This window comes from Eriocheir sinensis, chromosome 29 (genome assembly GCF_024679095.1).
Source record: "Eriocheir sinensis breed Jianghai 21 chromosome 29, ASM2467909v1, whole genome shotgun sequence".
NCBI classification, from domain to species: Eukaryota; Metazoa; Arthropoda; class Malacostraca; order Decapoda; family Varunidae; genus Eriocheir; species Eriocheir sinensis.
The window spans coordinates 17,280,445-17,295,337 of NC_066537.1; the positions used below are offsets into that span (position 1 = coordinate 17,280,445).

General features: G+C 45.7%; 1 protein-coding gene and 1 long non-coding RNA gene across 14 annotated transcripts in view; both read right to left on the reverse strand.

Moving 5' to 3' along the window:
* Positions 1–14,893, reverse strand: part of LOC127005210 (echinoderm microtubule-associated protein-like 2) — a 137,015-nt gene that overhangs the window by 79,405 nt on the left and 42,717 nt on the right. The window contains exon 1 of one of the 12 annotated variants that reach the window (XM_050873918.1): positions 10,581–10,601. The exons of the other annotated variants lie outside the window; for them this stretch is intronic. The gene's annotated coding sequence lies outside the window, so the exon portion shown is untranslated. Of the gene's footprint in view, positions 1–10,580; positions 10,602–14,893 lie in introns of those variants that run through there. 12 annotated transcript variants of the gene reach the window in all.
* On the reverse strand, positions 273–2,976 carry LOC127005211 (uncharacterized). Of its 2 annotated transcripts, XR_007758372.1 has the most exons (3): positions 1,979–2,973; positions 1,824–1,947; positions 273–1,792 (listed from the first exon to the last, which is right to left on the reverse strand). It is a non-coding gene; the product is annotated as an uncharacterized LOC127005211 (long non-coding RNA). The 2 variants fall into 2 exon arrangements; XR_007758371.1 differs by having other exon boundaries at positions 273–1,947; positions 1,979–2,976.

Genomic DNA, 14,893 nt, shown 5'->3' on the forward strand with positions numbered 1-14,893 from the left:
TCTCTCTCTCTCTCTCTCTCTCTCTCTCTCTCTCTCTCTCTCTCTCTCTCTCTCTCTCTCTCTCTCTCTCTCGTAATTGCATCACAATCGCAATCACCTCTATATCCACCACCACCTTCACCACCACCACCACCACCACCACCCCCATAATTTTCGTCCCCGCGGTCAACCCAAAAAGGAAGTCCAACATTTCACGACCCAATTCCTGCGTCCATTCTCATTCCCCTTCTCCCGGCTGGCATCTGACGGACACTCTTGATTAATTACCTGATTGTGTGTGTGTGTGTGTGTGTGTGTGTGTGTGTGTGTGTGTGTGTGTGTGTGTGTGTGTGTGTGTGTGTGTGTGTGTGTGTGTGTGTGTTTCGTACTGCCCTGCCTCCACCTTCCCGGCAATACAATATCATTTGGACACTTTTTATACCGCGATAACTTTCACTATTCCTCGAGATCAGCGCCAAGGTGTTCTGCCTCTATATGGCGAATGGAATCTCCTGAAGGGGTGATCCATGAAGACCCGGATCCAGTACGGAGATATGGGGGATGAGTACGAGGCGGGAGAGTAGTGAAGGGTGTTTGGTGGCGGTAGATGGAAAAGGTGGGAGAGGGAGCGTTTGAGGTTAGGTTAAGTTAGGTTAGGGTGGTAAGATGGAAGGCATAGAGGAATGGAGGGAGAGGGAGAGTTGTGAGATCGGTGGATTTGGGGTTCGGTGGACAGATGGAAAGTATAGAGAGAGGGATGGATGGAGGGAGGGAGGAAGAGGAGAGTTGTGAGATTTAGGGTTCGCGGGTGAGATGGAAAATATAGAGGGATGGATGGAGGGAGGGAGAGTTGTGAGATCTAGGGTTTGGTGCTGAGATGGAAAGTATAGAGAGAGGGAGGGAGGGAGGGGAGAGTTGTGAGATCAAGGGTTCGGTGTTGAGATGGAAAGTATAGAGAGAGGGATGGATGGAGGGAGGGAGGGAGGGAAGAGTTGTGTGATCTAAGGTTCGGTGTTGAGATGGAAAGTATAGAGAGAGGGATGGATGGAGGGAGGGAGAGGGGGAGAGTTGTGAGATCAAGGGTTTGGTGTTGAGATGGAAAGTATAGAGAGAGGGATGGATGGAGGGAGGGAGGGGAGAGTTGTGAGATCTAGGGTTTGGTGTTGAGATGAAAAGTATAGCGGGAGGGAGGGAATGAATAATGTGAGATGTGGACCAGACTAACCACCCTCTCCTTTCCATCCCAAATTCACCTTTCTTTTGGCCACTCATCTCTGTTCTCTTTTATATGAACAGTACTAGCGGATTATTTTTTATATATATATTTTTCCCTTGAGCTGCTTCCTTTGCTTTAAAAAAAAAAAATATTCTTAGCCCCCTAACTCAGAATATAAACTAAAAATGAAGAAAATATAAACAAATGCTACTGTTAATTTCGTATATTCCAGAGACTTCACATGATAAGTTCGATGAGTTAAATTGAAAACACTCTCCCATTCCTTTTCCGGTACCGTCGTGTGTCCTAGGGTGACTATTGCACCAAACAGCTGCTCTGAGACACACATCGCGCACCCTAAACACTGCTCTCGCGTGCCCGTTTCAGAACTTTGGTATGGCGTGGTGTGAGGTCAATTTCGGATGTAGAGGAGAGGGGGGTTACTCTGGCCCACATCTTACATCATTAATTGCCTCCCTCCCTCCACGCTTCCCATCTCACCACACCAAACACCCGCTCTCAGTACTCTCCTCCTAAGCATCGTACAAACATCATAAGCTCCACATACGACCTTCACAAGCATCTGTACACCATAAACTCAACATTCGACCACCACAGGCATCTCCACCTCAACATACGACCACCACAGGCATCTCTACCTCAACATACGACCACCACAGGCATCTCTACCTCAACATACGACCACCACAGGCATCTCTACCTCAACATACGACCACCACAGGCATCTCTACCTCAACATACGACTACCAAAGGCATCTCCACCTCAACATACGACCACCACAGGCATCTCTACCTCAACATACGACCACCACAGGCATCTCTACCTCAACATACGACCACCACAGGCATCTCTACCTCAACATACGACTACCAAAGGCATCTCTTCTTCAACATACGACCACCATCTGTATTTCATAAACTTAATACGAACACCGCAAGCATCTGTACATCTGAGTGTACAGGAGCTGCCTTGTATAGGAGAACCGGTCTCTTGCAGACTCCTTACGTTCTTATGTTCTTATGTTATGTTCTTATAAACTCAACAAAGGCGCACCGCAAGCCTATGTCTGTGCTGGAGATGCGTCTCTTCCACCCCTACGCGAGCCACACTAAATTATGAATGCACTCTCCCCGGATTCTGGAACTGTCCGCCTCGACTCCACTCCTCTGACAAAGATCTGGGTCAGTCCGGCGAAGAGTTTGGTGACCTCTGTGTGTTAGGCCTCTGGTGTTTGTTTCGCGTGCACGGGAATCACTAATATTGTTTGCCTGCATTTTTTTTTACATTCCTACGATTGTGGCAGCTATTTTTATCATTAGGGTCCGAATTTCCAGTCACTCGCCTCTCCCAACAAATATTTCCAAATGCCACAAAAGAGACTTGGAGGGGAGGGGGGGAGGTCGTGTGCGTTTTTCACATTAATGGTTCAAAGACCTTTACAAATTATCACTAGGCTCTTAAAACTACCAACGGAAAAAGAAAAACACAACCTCTACGAAAACTTTGCCATATGTGTGTGTGTAAGTTACGACCTGTTTGATAATATATACCTAGAGGAGTTGATGTAAAACTTATGAGCAATTTGATCTTTCTTCTATACTTTCCGTCTCACCACCCCCGATCCCACACTCTCCCCCTCCCTCCCTGCCTCCCTCCCTCTATACTTTCCATCTCACCACCCCCGATCTCACACTCTCCCCCTCCCTCCTTGCCTCCCTCCCTCTATACTTTCCATCTCACCACCCCCGATCCCACACTCTCCCCCTCCCTCCTTGCCTCCCTTCCTCTATACTTTCCTTCTCACCACCCCCGATCCCACTCTCCCCTCTCTCTGCCTCCCTCCTCTATATTTTCCATCTCACCACCCCCGATCCCACACTCTCCCCCTCCCTCCATGCCTCCCTCTACTTTCCATCTCACCACCCCCGATCCCACTCTCCCCCCCTCCTTGCCTCCCTCCCTCTATACTTTCCATCTCACCACCCCCGATCTCACACACTCCCCCTTCCGCACTGCCTCCCTCCCTCTATACTTTCCATCTCACCACCCCCGATCTCACACTCTCCCCTTCCTCCTGCCTCCCTCCTCTATACTTTCCATCTCACCACCCCCGACCCCACACCCTCCCCCTATACTTTCCATCTCACCACCCCCGATCTCACACTCTCCCCCTCCCTCCTTGCCTCCCTCCCTCTATACTTTCCTTCTCACCACCAAACAAACCCCCGATCTCACAGAGGATAGAGGCAACATACCTTGAGTTTTTGTGGTGCATTAATTATCTACTGAAGAACTCGTAACCCTCCTCATTAACAAACTTCCTTTCAAGATGGGAGTATCAGGACATCCAAGAAGCGGGCTTTTTTTATTATTGTTTCCTCTTTTTGTGCCCTTGAGCTGTCTCCTTTGTTGTAAAAAATCTTCCCATCCGAAATTGACCTCTCTTTCGGCCATTCATTTCTGCTTTCTCTACAGGTGCATTAATTAGCGTGTTTATATTGTTTTTTTTTTCCCTTGAGCCGCTTTCTTTACTGTAAATAAGACTTCGCCTCCGCTTCACGGCCCTGACTGTGACTGTGGACTCTGTGACCCAGCGTTGCCAAATTATCGTACTCATCGCATTGCATTGTAGTAGTTTCTGACCAATAACTATAGCAAAAAACACAAAAAGCAGCAATAAATAGCAGTTTTAACGCTAACTTTAATGTTCTATCGTTGTTTGTGTGGTTGCGGCAGTCTTCGAGCCTAAAAATGATAAATGCAGTGTTCAGAGTACGACAATTTGGCAACGCTGCTGTGATCTTCCTGCATAATTGACTTCTGAGCCACTTCATATCCCCGCCTCTCCCCCACGTTTTTCAGGATCACGATAACAATTCAGTCGTCCTCTCTATCAGTAATTATTAGCAACCATTTTATCTTCCTGTAGATTGTAAGTAATTTGTTCTGATTCTTTTTTTGTGAGTGTGTGTTTATTAACGTTCTTCGCATTCCTAGACATTGTTTTTCTTGTTTTTTTTTAGTCTGTCTCCTTTGCCGATGAGAGAGAAAAATAAACAGGAAGAGAGAAGAAAAAAAGAGGGAAAGGAGAAAATGCATAGAAAGAGGGAGGGAAGAAGGGAAGGAAGGAAGGAAGGAAGGAAGGAAGGAAGGAGCGTGGATGGGAAATAGGGAAGTGGAAAGAAAAGGAAAAGGAGAGAGAGAGAGAGAGAGAGAAGCAGAAAGAAAGAGTAAAGAAAATAAATGAAACAAAGAGAGAAGGAAGCAGGAAGAAAGAGGAGAAGGAGGAAGCGAGAGAGAGAGAGAGAGAGAGAGAGAGAGAGAGAAGCAGAAAGAAAGAGTAAAGAAAATAAATGAAACAAAGAGAGAAGGAAGCAGGAAGAGAGAGAGAGAGAGAGAGAGAGAGAGAGAGAGAAGGAAGCAGGAAGGGAGAGGAAAAGGAGGAAACGAGATCCCAATTCCCACGCCACCCAAACACACCCATCCTATATCTTAAACTCAACATACGACCACCACAAACATCTGTACATCAATATACGAATACCACATATATAGGTAGACATAGCTGATAGTTCTGACCCTGACAACTCTATCACCCTCACAGCAGACCCCGTTCTTCACCCCACCCGTCCGATCAAACAGGTTACTGATCACATTACACACGACATTAGTTTTCTCTTGAGTTTGTGTAGGGAGATGAAGCTGATAACAAGGATGGTCGGAGTCTATGGGTCAGTCTTACAGTCCAGTACAGCACGTGTGTAAGCTTCCCGACCAAACACAAAACACGACGAAAATTCCTTGTATAGTGTTTTTTTTATTTTTTTATTTTTTACAGCAGAGGAGTCAGTTCAAGGGCATAAAAAAAAGATAACAAATGTGAAAAAAAACACTAAACAAGGAATTTTCGTCGTGTTTTGTGTTTGGTTGGGGAGCTTACAAGTTACAAGCGTGCTGTACTGGACTGTAAGACTGGCCCTATGATGTCAACACTTCACCCATACTGCATATGTACCCCGCTTTCACACACACACATGTAGTGACACGACTTGCCTGATGGGCGAGCCTCCCACAACCCACTTAGCCAATGAGGGGTGCCTCTTTGGCCGACTGGTAAAAGAGTGGCTCTCCCGTTACGCTGGTCGTGGGTTCGATCCCCGGCGCCGGCAAACCTTTCCTTGTCTGGATTAAGTTCTCGTGTGTTTCGTTACAAGCAGTGGACGTGTGGGAGTGTAGTAAAGAGAAAATTCTGGCATTTCACACACACACACACACATGCACACACACATATATACACACACGATCAGACATGATATAAGGTTACGAAATGATCTGGGATTCTGAAACACACTCACACACACACACACACTATAATGGTGTCTCCCAGAACGTTGCACACCACCACCACCACCACCACCACTAACTCGACTGGCACCATTGCAAAGTCACCACCACCATCGGCACAATCATCACCCTTTGCTAACTTGATCGCCACCACTACGAGGGGGACAAATCTGGCCTCCCCTCAGGAACTTCGATCAAAACGATACACCTTTTTTTCCTATTAACTCTCGAAGAAAAACAGTCATACAGAAAAACGCAGAAAATTTGAAAACGTCGGATCGGATCGGGTTAAGTCAACGCCTCCACACTTGATACACTTGGCACCTTTGTTTTCGGGCACCACCACCACCACCACCACCACCACTCTCTCTCTCCACTTGACTCATCACCACCGAACACTTGATACACTTTGCACCTTTGTTCTCGATCACCACCACTACCACCACCACCATGACCACCACCACTACCACCACCACCATGACCACCACCACCACTACCACCACTCTCACACGTCAACTTAACTCATTTTGGCACCTATGCGTAGGGTCAACCCATCCACCGTTCACACCACCACCACCAGGTCTGGCACTTAAGGGGAGGGTGGCACTAAAAGGTGTGGCCTCCTGCTGGTGCTGGCAAAAGTGTGGCTCTGTAGGCCCTGTCATCTTGTGTTGATGTGGTACTTTTGATGACGGGAAACAGAAAAGAGGGAGTAAAAGGAGGAAATGAAAGAGAGAGAGAGAGAGAGAGAGAGAGAGAGCAAAAAGAAAGAGGAAAGGAGGAAAGGAAGAGAAAGAAGGAAGAAAGCAGAAAGAGAGAGAAAAATGAGAAAACGAAGGAGAGAAAAGGAGGAGAAAGAAAGGGGAAAGGAGGAAACAACAGAGCGAGGGGGAGGCAGACAGATCGAGGAACAGAAGGAAAGGAAAATAAAGGAGGGAAGAAGGGAAAGAGAAGGATAGTGAAAGGGATGGACTGGGAAGAGAAAAGAAAAAGGAAGAGGAAAAAAGAATAGAACGAGGGAAGGAAGGAAGGAGTGTGGATAGGAGATAGGGAGGCGGAAAGAAAGAGGAACAGGAGAGGGAAGAGAGAAGGATCAAAAAGAAAGGGGAAAGAAGGAAAGGAAGACAAAGAGGGAAGAAAGCAGAAAGAAAGAGGAAAAGGAGGTGACGAAGGAGAGAGAAGCTGAAAAAAGGGGAAAAGGAGGAAAGGAACTGACTTGGTGTGGGTGTGGTTTTATGGCACGAGATGGAGGAATGATATGCTTGCTGTATGGTGTGGCTGGGGTGTGGCGTTAAATATGGTTCTGTCTTCGGTGTAGCTGTGTTGAGTGTGGCTTGGGGTTGTATGGCACTAGGTAAAGGAATGACTGATTTGCTGTATGGTGTGGCTGGGGTGTGGCGTTAAATATGGTTCTGTCTTCGGTGTAGCTCTGTGTTGAGTGTGGCTTGGCGTTGTATGGCACTAGGTAAAGGAATGAATGATTTGCTGTATGGTGTGGCTGGGGTGTGGCACTAAAAAAAATATGCTATATCCTTGGTGTGGCTCTGTGTTGGGTATGGCTTGGTGTGGCGTGAGGTTTTATGGCACTGGGTAGAGGAATAATAGACTTGTTAAGTGTGGCTGGGGTGTGGCACTTAATAGGGTTATGTCCTGGGTGTGGTTGTGTGTGTGTGTGGCCTTGTGATGTGCGTACTATACTGGTTGAGTGCTGGTGGTTGGTGTGGCCGGGATGAACCTGGAATGTGCCTCGCGTGACGGGCGGGAGAGATATCACCAAGATAATGCGACCCAGTTTTATGTACAACTATTTCCTGATGTGTATTTTCTCTAGTATATGCGACCCAGTCTTATATACAGCTATTTCCTGATGTGTATTTTCTCTAGTATATGCGACCCAGCCTTATATACAACTATTTCCTGATGTGTATTTTCTCTAGTATATGCGACCCAGTCTTATATACAACTATTTCCTGATGTGTATTTTCTCTAGTATATGCGACCCAGCCTTATATACAACTATTTCCTGATGTGTATTTTCTCTAGTATATGCGGCCCAGTCTTATATACAACTATTTCCTGGTGTGTATTTTCTCTAGTATATGCGACCCAGTCTTATATACAGCTATTTCCTGATGTGTATTTTCTCTAGTATATGCGACCCAGCCTTATATACAACTATTTCCTGGTGTGTATTTTCTCTAGTATATGCGACCCAGTCTTATATACAGCTATTTCCTGGTGTGTATTTTCTCTAGTATATGCGGCCCAGTCTTATATACAGCTATTTCCTGATGTGTATTTTCTCTAGTATATGCGACCCAGTCTTATATACAGCTATTTCCTGATGTGTATTTTCTCTAGTATATGCGGCCCAGTCTTATAACAACTATTTCCTGGTGTGTATTTTCTCTAGTATATGCGACCCAGTCTTATATACAGCTATTTCCTGATGTGTATTTTCTCTAGTATATGCGGCCCAGTCTTATAACAACTATTTCCTGGTGTGTATTTTCTCTAGTATATGCGACCCAGTCTTATGTACAGCTATTTCCTGATGTGTATTTTCTCTAGTATATGCGACCCAGTCTTATATACAGCTATTTCCTGATGTGTATTTTCTCTAGTATATGCGACCCAGTCTTATATACAACTATTTCCTGGTGTGTATTTTCTCTAGTATATGCGACCCAGTCTTATATACAGCTATTTCCTGATGTGTATTTTCTCTAGTATATGCGACCCAGTCTTATATACAACTATTTCCTGATGTGTATTTTCTCTAGTATATGCGGCCCAGTCTTATATACAGCTATTTCCTGATGTGTATTTTCTCTAGTATATGCGGCCCAGTCTTATAACAACTATTTCCTGATGTGTATTTTCTCTAGTATATGCGGCCCAGTCTTATATACAGCTATTTCCTGATGTGTATTTTCTCTAGTATATGCGGCCCAGTCTTATATACAGCTATTTCCGGTTGTGTATTTTCTCTCGTATATGCAGTCTTATATACAGCTATTTCCTGATGTGTATTTTCTCTAGTATATGCCAGTCTTATATACTATTTCTGATGTGTATTTTCTCTAGTATATGTGGCCCAGTCTTATAACAACTATTTCTGATGTGTATTTTCTCTAGTATATATTGGCCCAGTCTTATAGACAGCTCTTTCCTGATGTGTATTTTCTCTAGTATATGCGGCCCAGTCTTATAACAACTATTTCCTGATGTGTATTTTCTCTAGTATATGCGGCCCAGTCTTATAACAACTATTTCCTGATGTGTATTTTCTCTAGTATATGCGGCCCAGTCTTATAACAACTATTTCCTGATGTGTATTTTATCTATTATAAGTCTTATATACAGCTATTTCCTGATGTGTATTTTCTCTAGTATATGCGGCCCAGTCTTATAACAACTATTTCCTGATGTGTATTTTCTCTAGTATATGCGGCCCAGTCTTATATACAGCTATTTCCTGATGTGTATTTTCTCTAGTATATGCGACCCAGTCTTATATACAACTATTTCCTGATGTGTATTTTCTCTAGTATATGCGACCCAGTCTTATATACAACTATTTCCTGATGTGTATTTTCTCTAGTATATGCATTGAGTCTTATATACAACTATTTCCTGATGTGTATTTTCTCTAGTATATGCGACCCAGTCTTATATACAACTATTTCCTGATGTGTATTTTCTCTGGTGTATGCGGCCCAGTCTTATATACAACTATTTCCTGATGTGTATTTTCTCTAGTGTATGCGGCCCAGTCTTACTTTAAATACTGCTGTCTTCTTAGCCATATACATTCTTAGGAATATTTTATTTAGTATTTGCGGCCCAGTCTTATTATATACTGCTATCTTCTTAGGTGGCGGGGAGGCAGTGGCCGAGTGGTCAGCGTGCGAGAATGGTGAGCCCGAGGACCTAGCGTGGACTTGGTTCGAGTCCCACCGAAAAACTGAATTTTCAAACCATCATCGACATGCCGCCCAGACCTTCAATCAACCCTAAATTCGGCCAAGAGGAGCACCGGGGGGCAGCATGGGCCAAATCATACATCGTGAATACCACTATAAATAATATTAGCCTGCGCCGCTAACGGGCTGGGGCCGTCGAAAAGGCCCCTGAAGACAACCTACAGGCCTTACAGACAGCACCTACAAAAAATAAATAAATAAATAAAACAAAAAACCTTACGCATATTTTCTTTAGTACACGCGGCTCTGTCTAATGTTATACACTGTCTTCGGCACGTATAGTCCTAGCGTTTTTTATGCATTCTTAGGTTTATTTCCTCAGGTGTACGCGGCCTCGCCTTAGCTCTTGTTATTTTCTTCTCACTAACTTCAAGCATTTTGTTATCTTTGAAGCACGCAGGAGATGTGGCCGTAATGGAGGTGTGGCGTGTGTATGTGTCACTGCGATGCGTGGCCTTTACACATGCATGGCTTTTCTGAGATGTGGCAGTAAGGGGAAGGTGTGGCCACGGTGCATCCACCCGACGAGGCACCATTGGAGATGTGGCACAAGGAGCAACGTCAGACTTAGCTTGACACGGGGATTTGAACCTCTGACGTAGCCGGGGAAAGATGTGGTGCTAATGCTTCTTCTGATAGGGATGTGGCACTGTGAAATATGTGGCACTACGAAACACATTAGGTACGAGTCTGTTACATGTGGCCAGGAGGGGAAGGTGTGGCTTGTACAGATAACGGCACTGAGTGAGATGTAGCCCCGAAGAGTATTGTTAGGAGTGGTGTGGCACTGTTGAATGTGGCGACGGAGGGGCGGTGCGGCCAGCCTGTGTCACGGTGATCAACAAAGCAAGGAACTGTGTGTGCATGTGGCGTGTAGACTTGTGGATGTGGTGTGTGTGCGTGTGTGTGGATGTGCGTGTGCCCCGTGTGGGTGTGGTGTGTCCGTCGGTGCTTGGATGTGGCCGGCGAGGGTGTGGCGCTATGTGGGGGAGGGTGGCACTGTGTAGGCACTGCGAGAGACACCGTATACAACCTTCACTGCCTCGAACCCGTGCGCGACTGACTGACTGCTACTGGCCTGGAGCGAGCGGTATCCTTCTCTCTCTCTCTCTCTCTCTCTCTCTCTCTCTCTCTCTCTCTCTCTCTCTCTCTCTCTCTCTCTCTCCGCACACACAGAAGGTCGAGGTCACAATTGTAATCTCGTGACATTTACACCCTTATCGACTTTATCAGCCCCTCCCTTCCTCTCTCCCTTCTCCCTTTCCCTCCCTCCTCTTTCCATTCCTTTCCCCTCTCTTTCCCCTCCCCTCCCTTGCTCTACCTCCTCCCCCTTCCCGCTTCCCCTTCTACCGTCACTCCCTTTCTTTATTTCACTTTACCCCCCCTCCCGCTCTTCCTTCTCCCCTCCCACCACTTTCCATTCCTTTCCCCTCTCTTTCCCCTCCCCTCCCTTGCTCTACCTCCTCCTCCCCCTCCTCTTCCTTCCCCTTCTACCGTCCCTCCCCTTCTTTATTTCACTTTCCTCCCCCTCTCGCTCTCCCTTCTCTCCTCCCAACACTTCCCATTCCCCTCCCCTCCCTTGGTCTACCTTCTCTCCCTTCCCCCTTCCCCTTCTACCGTCCCTCCTCTTCGTTATCTACTTTACCCCTCCCTCCCGCTCCCTTTTCCCCTCCCCTCCATTGATCTACCTCCTTCTCCTCCTTCCCTTTTTCCGTCCCTCCCCTTCCTTATCGCCCCCTTATATCACCCTCTTCCTCTGCTTGGTCCATATTCTTCCCAGCACCTATATTTAACAAGGCTTTCGTAGGGGTTTGGGGCATTTCCAGGGGTAGTTATGTAACCCTTGTAGTAGTCCGACCCTTCCTCTGTACCGTGAACCTAAAGAAACACTCATGAGGCCACGATTGATCTCTTTTTTGGCCTCTGGAAGTAGTTAATGTAAGGCGTGGAAGCGTCTGCAAACACGTACCAATCTCTATTCTGTGACGGTGGGAAGGTAGGGAGGGGTCACGGTGGGCGAGGAGTGATGGGAGTGTGCTGCAATTATGGCTAAGTGTTCTCGCTGCAATGAGTCAAGCTTATAATGGTGGTGTGCGTTTAGGTTATCAGTTCCCGGCAGGATCGGAGATAAGGAAGTAGAACAGTGAGAGCAGCGGCCGAAAACGCAACATTAGGCTGGAAATGTATTGTTAATCTTCCTCTTCTTCTTCTTCTTCTTCTTCTTCTTCTTCTTGTTTTTCTCTTCTTCTTCTTCTTCTTCTTGTTTTTCTCTTCTTCTTCTTCTTCTTCTTGTTTTTCTCTTCTTCTTCTTCTTCTTCTTCTTGTTTTTCTCTTCTTCTTCTTCTTCTTCTTCTTCTTCTTGTTTTTCTCTTCTTCTTCTTCTTCTTCTTCTTCTTCTTCTTGTTTTTCTCTTCTTCTTCTTCTTCTTGTTTTTCTCTTCTTCTTCTTCTTCTTCTTCTTCTTGTTTTTCTCTTCTTCTTCTTCTTCTTCTTCTTGTTTTTCTCTTCTTCTTCTTCTTCTTCTTCTTGTTTTTCTCTTCTTCTTCTTCTTCTTCTTCTTCTTGTTTTTCTCTTCTTCTTCTTCTTCTTCTTGTTTTTCTCTTCTTCTTCTTCTTCTTCTTCTTCTTGTTTTTCTCTTCTTCTTCTTCTTCTTCTTCTTCTAGTGTTGGATTTTCTCAGAGTTAAAGTCGACATGTTACAAAATGAGTCGTAAAAAGTGATATATAAATCAACATAACCCACTAACCACGCCTTGAAAAACAGGTAAAAAAATAAAAAGATGAATCAGCCACACTGTTGTTGACGAAGACTAATTTCACGTTAACAAAATCGGGCCAAGGCTCAAAACATTTTAACCATTCCGGCACCCAAGCAGCTACACATATTTGGCAAGGCTTTCGTAGTTGTGGGCATTTCCAGGGGTAGTTTTATGACCCTGGTGGTAGTTTGACCCTTCCTCAGTGCCTTGAACCTAAATACACTCATGGAAACCAGATTCACCTCTTTTTGGCCTTTGGAAATAGCTGATGTGAGGAAAGGGTCTGACACTGCTGGGCCAATGCGTCGGCGTAAGCCCGTCGATCACACACGCACTGGCCCGAAGATAGGAGCAAGCAGAGCACTGATAAACAACTGATAGCTTGATACTGCCACGTAATCTTGTTGGAAGTATAGAATCTCGTCTTTATCCATTCGTGTAAGTTCTTAGCTGTATAATCCAGTATGTTTTTTTTTTTTTCTTTCTAGACGTCACTTTTATTCCCTCAGCCATTCCGTTGTTCATCCGTCAGGCCAGACAAGTCACAAGGCCGCCACAGCCAGGAGGGAGATAAGGCCACAAGGTCCACCCCCGCGCGGCTTTCCTTCCGCCGCCGACAACACAGAAAACGTATCGGCTCAGAGGACACGTTTCCGGGGTGACTCAACCAATGACGCACCGCCTCCCCGCCCCGACACCCAGTGGTGGACGATATAACCATTTTTTATAATCGCGATTACTGATTACTTTGACCAAAATTAATCGATTACTATTACAATTACTGTATTCTGAGATTATGGGTTTGTTTCTCAATGCCCTCCTTACTGTACCACCCAGCACCCGCTGCCATTACCACCGCAGTGCCTGTACAGGTTCGTGCCGCCCCGGGTGCCCCATTGCTGTTTGCCTTTCAGTTTTCAAAGTCACGTTCTTTTTTTCTTAAGCTACTTCTCTGATTTACAGTTCTGGCCTAGGCCCAGTACGCATTTACCCAGTGGCATTAAATGAAACATTCAAAGAATTCATTTAAGCTTTCTATTATTTCTCTGAGAAACATTTCCCGAACTTAACGTAAACCGTAATCGTAGTCGTAATCGTTTTAAGGATTCGATTACTGAAAAAAATAATCGACTACAACAATTTTTCATACAGTAATCGAAGTAATCTATTACATAACCGATTACGCCGACCACTACCACCACCTCCCCTTCCTTCCCTTCCCACCCACACCTTCCCCAACTCTCCCCTCCCGCCCCCGCCACGCACACCTTCCCCTTATCTTCCCTTCCCGCCCACCCCACCTACGCCTTCCTTCCCTTCCCTCCCCCAATCACACCTGTTCCTTCCCTCCACATCCACCTCCCCACGAACACGTTTGTACTGCTTCGTGTGGAGGCCGCGAGTCGTGACCTAGAGAAATGCGTTTGTCTCGCTGTCTCGCCGGAAAGCTGAATGGATGGCTGCTTGGCTGGCTGACCGAGTTTCTGGCTGGCTGACGCATGCCTGTCTTGGGATATGAAACGGTCTGTCTGTGTGGATAACTGAGCCGACGCTGAGCCACGCCACTTTATCTTTCTCTCTGTCTGTATGGATGAATGAATGGATGACAGAGGATGACTTACTCTTCTTTTCACTTTACCTTCGTTGTCTGAGTCTGTGTGGATGAATGGATGGATGGAAGAGGCTGACTTACTCTTCTTTTCACTTGACCTTCGTTGTCTGAGTCTGTGTGGATGAATGGATGGCAGAGGATGACTTACTCTTCTTTTCACTTTACCTTCGTTGTCTGAGTCTGTGTGGATGAATGGATGGATGGAAGAGGCTGACTTACTCTTCTTTTCACTTGACCTTCGTTGTCTGAGTCTGTGTGGATGAACGGATGGCAGAGGATGACTTACTCTTCTTTTCACTTTACCTTCGTTGTCTGAGTCTGTGTGGATGAACGGATGGATGGAAGAGGCTGACTTACTCTTCACTTTAAACTTCATTGTCTGTCTATCTGTGTCTCGAGGGGCGGATGGGCGGCCTGATAAGTGTCCCGCCCTGCCTGTGTATGCCTGGCTGCCTGTGTCTTTGGTTCACTGGTGCGCTCCTTGCCTCCCTTTCTGTCTCTCCCTTGGTTTCGGTAATTTTCCTCATCTTGAATCTCGTTGCGCCAGTTCCTTGATTCCTCTGTATATTTGAGTCATTCTTCTTTATCTTCATCATGTGTTATCCTGTTCTTATCTGTCTCTCTCGTTATCTACTTTTTTCTCTATCCCTTCGTTTGTCTCTGCGTTGTCCTGTTCTTCTGTCTCCCTCTTTATCTACTTATTTTCCTACCCCTTCATCTGTCTCTTCGTTATCCTGTCCTATCTCTCTCTCTCTTTATCTTCCTGTTTTCCTATCCCTTCATCTGTCTCTTCGTTATCCTGTCCTATCTCTCTCTCTCTTTATCTTCATGTTTTCCTATCCCTTCATCTATCTGTCTTTTGTTACGATGTCTCTGCGCGCACCCGTTTCTTCTTCTGCTTCACATCCCTTAGCCTGTCCACTTATCCACTTACATCAGTGTCTTCGTTCACTTAAGTTTCAGCTCCACCTCCCCTC